General features: G+C 38.9%; 1 pseudogene; it reads right to left on the bottom strand.

Annotated features, from left to right (window-relative positions):
* Window positions 1-2,245: 2,245 nt before the first annotated feature.
* On the bottom strand, window positions 2,246-2,365 carry LOC129400353 (5S ribosomal RNA; annotated as a pseudogene).
* Between the last annotated feature and the right edge of the window lie 1,701 nt (window positions 2,366-4,066).

Here is a 4,066-nt window from a genome sequence, read left to right as displayed (position 1 = left end):
ACTACACAATGTATCACTATACAATGCCTTATGTAGATGTTGTATCACTTTATCATAAGAAGTGAGTACTGTACCATAAAGTATTTCCAGAAAGACCAGATTCCCATAAATTTTATTATACTATATTGCAAGAATTATTTCATCTTATTATTATTGTTAATTCATTAGATCCTACTTCATATAGATATGAAAACAAAACTATCTGGTTTGGATTATCTGTACTTTTAGGCTTTCACTCGGGGTCTGGATAGTATTTCCCAACTTATGACAAGAGTGGACTACTGTGCATAACAGATGAATTGTAAACACGAATAGGTAATCGTTGCTTACTGAGAGGGATTTTTAGGCAAAAAGTAATGGAAATTTAATATAGGCATACTAATTTCCCCAAATTTGAGTGACTGTGGCTAAACCATCTCGAAGGCTAGCTGACCCTGTGAAAATTTTCATTTCTTTTAGACACAGTGAGACAAAAACTACTCAGCACAGCTGTGCTCATTAGGCCTCATAAATTGTCATTTGAATCTGTTGACATAAAATGATTAAGTCATGGCTTATTTGAATTAAAATAATTATTTGTAAGGTGAAATTCTCTAAGTGCAGTTTTTAATATAAGAGCTCTTATTTGCTGCATTCTAGTAGTATGACACATAGAATCAGTCTTACATGTGTTTCTTCAGATAAAAGGTCTTATGTCAGTGCATATGCTGCCTGAGCCCATGTGCTGCTTGCGCCCACGTGGCCGAGTACATGTGTCGCCCGCATCTCCCCTCTTGAGATGTGTACTTTCATGCTTTCATACTTTTGTGTCTAAAGCTCAGTTATGTATAGGGGCTTCCTCCACCCTTGGAGAAGCCCGCGTTCTCTCTTGAATGCGTCACTCTTACTTCTCTCTCTCTTATCCCTTCCTCCTATCCTCAAAAGCCCCTAAATAAAATCTGTTCACTTCAAAAATAAAAAATAAGGTCTTCTGTCTAGTCATTTTCTTAATTTTTAAAATTCCAGTCCTGGTTAGTTATCTAATGATAAATTTAAAAGAAACTTAGTACCTGTAACACAATTATATGATTTTGATCATTGATTAAACATTTTTACCTAAGAAATTAAAATTTGTATTAACAGAATACGCTTTTAACACTTATTACTCTCATTTTATTTACTATATTCTGACTTTGAACCAGTTAACTGATAATAGATGCATTAATAGTCCAGTTTTATCTGTCAGACTATATCCAAATAAGATATATGTATGTGGATATGTTAAAAATGTTAAAGTGGAGCTGTTTAAGATATAATGAAATATCTAGTAATAAAAACCTGATTTTTCAGTAATTGTTAGCAAAATTGCCAATTGAAGAATCTGCTCAGCTTTTGTTTTCTTAGTTCAGTAAAGGGAAGAGTTATCTGAGGTCAGAAAGACAGAACAGGGCTTAAGACTCTTATTTTACATGTGACCAATCCCAGTTCAAGCAACACCAGGAATCACCCCGGAATACTGGCTGGAATGACTCACCTATCCCTACCCATCAAAGAAAGTGAAAGTCCCCATTGGCTTGAAGGAGAAGGAGAGCCCCAGAACTCCTAATGGTCTCGTGAACTCCATGAAAGTCCCATCTCTCCATCCACTGTGTGCCAGTTTTTGTCCTGTCTCACAATAGCAATGGTTCCAGCCTCCTGAAAAAATTACTGCTGGAAAAAATCAGGAAGGGGTTCATGCTTACTCTGAAAACTCCCCAAAACTCTTATTTTCTCCACTTTCACTTATTTTATATACACCAAAGGAACCACTCCTCACCATCTGTACAGACTCCAAAATAACTAATTTCTGGTTTAAATGGCCATAGTCTTTGGCCAAAATAATTGTAATATTTTCTCAGTAAGCGTCATCATTCAGCCCTTTGACAGCTACTGTTTATTCTCAGCATAGCAGCCTAGACATTTCATTTATTAGTTGCTTGAAGGTGTTATACTCCAACTCAGAACACAATACTTCCCATCTTTCTTCATATAAATGTCAAAATAAAATGGCCTCCGTGCTCTGACTCCCTGCTCTCTCTCTGACCTCCGAATTTTGCAGTAGATAAAACCCAAACAAATATGCTGTGTCTTGTTTTAAGTTGAACCAAAACAAATCCAGCAGAGGAAAACATGTATTATGGTTGCATAATATGATATTCACTGATAAGTCATTTTAGGCCTGCTAATCCCTCCCCCTGCCCCTTCTTGGTCCTATACATTTTTTTAAAGCCTACAGAACCCAGGTACTCCCTGGTGATCTCCCATCCAAGTACTAACCAGGCCCGACCCCACATAGCTTCCAAGATCAGATGAGACCGGGAGTGTTCAGAGTGATATGGTCATAGACTGTCCTATACATTCTCTTCTTTTTTTCTTTTTGGGTCACACCTGTCAATGCACAGGGGTTACTCCTAGCTCTGCACTCAGGAATTACTCCTGGAGGTGCTCAGGGAACAATATGGGATGCTGGGAATCGAACCCAGGTCGGCCGCGTGCAAGGCAAACGCCCTACCCGCTGTGCTATTGCTCCAGCCCCTGTCCTATACATTCTTATGACTACAGAAAGGTTCAAGTTTTAGGAAACAACGATTAGAGTACAAAAGAACTTGTCAGCCTTTCCTCCGCCATTTTAAAGGAGGATGAGGCCAGATTCACCATTTACCTGCCCTCCTTCAAGCTCTGTCAGAAGATCAGAAACTTTTTTGACGTTTATGATCTCCAGTGTCAATAGTTTCACTCGAAGCTTGGAGGTTGATATCTTGAATAAACCAGACCCTGTGGCCTTAAAGCAATTTAGGAGATCATAGTGGTCCCCGGTAGACTTGGCGGGGCTTTCAAGAAATGCAAGCATAATTCCCTTTTGTCATACTTGGGACTAATAACGACAGGTTGCTCCAAATTCTATCAATGATCTACCTATCAATATATCAATAAAATCAATCAATAAAATTGTTAGCAAAAAGACATGATTTTTTAAATTCTTTAATTAGTGAATCACCATGAGGGTACAGATACAGATTCACACATTTTAGAACTTGTTTTTCCCCTCATACAATGTTCACAAACACATCACTCCATCAGTGCCCATTCTCCACCATCAATACACCCAGTATCTCTCCCCCATAAGCCCCATCTCCCCCCCCCCCGCCTCTGTGGCAGGGTATTCCCTTTTGATCTCTCTCTCTCCAATTAAGTGTTGTGTTTTGCAATAGGGGTATTGGGTAGACATTGTGTTCAGTCTCTAGTCTACTTTCAGCACGCATCTCCCTTACCCAGGCGGCATCTCCAACCACATTTTACTTGGTGTTCCCTTCTGTATCTGAGCTGCCATTTTCCCCAGCAAGTGAGACCAGCTTCCAAGCCATGGAGCCAACTTACTGGTACTTATTTCTACTATTCTTGGGTGTTAGTCTCCTATTCTGTTATTTTATATTCCACAGATAAGTGCAATCTTTCTATGTCTGTCTCTCTCTTTCTGACTCATTTCACTTAGCATGATACTTTCCATGTTGATCCACTTATATGCAAAGTTCATGACTTTATTTTTTCTAACAGCTGCACAGTATTCCATTGCATAGATGTACCAGAGTTTCTTTAACCAGTCATCTGTTCTCGGGCACTCGGGCTTTTTCCAGATTCTTGCTATTGTAAACAGTGCTGCGATGAACATATAAGTGCAGATGTCATTTCGACTATACTTTTTTTGCTTCTTTGGGGTATATTCCCAGCAGTGGTATTGCTGGGTCAAATGGGAGCTCTATTTCTAATTTCTTGAGAAGCGAAAATGATTTTTAATCAGGTGATATTCAAACATATTATTCTCCACCAGAACTGCTTTTCACTGTGCCTTTTGGACAGGGCTCAGTGATTGTCAATAAATATGGGGTTAAGAGTATAGACTTGAACCTGGCGCCTGGTCTTGAATCCTGGCTCAGCTGCGTATTATTTATGTGCTCTTTGCTTGTATTTTTTTATAAATACAATATTACTCATATCTCAAGGCGAATTTGCCATGAAGCCAAAGGAGTTTGACCTTCAGGCTCCCTCA

This window comes from Sorex araneus, chromosome X (assembly GCF_027595985.1).
Source record: "Sorex araneus isolate mSorAra2 chromosome X, mSorAra2.pri, whole genome shotgun sequence".
Classification (NCBI taxonomy): Eukaryota; Metazoa; Chordata; class Mammalia; order Eulipotyphla; family Soricidae; genus Sorex; species Sorex araneus.
Note: the sequence above shows the minus strand (reverse complement) of the source record. Positions and strands in the feature narration are given on the sequence as shown.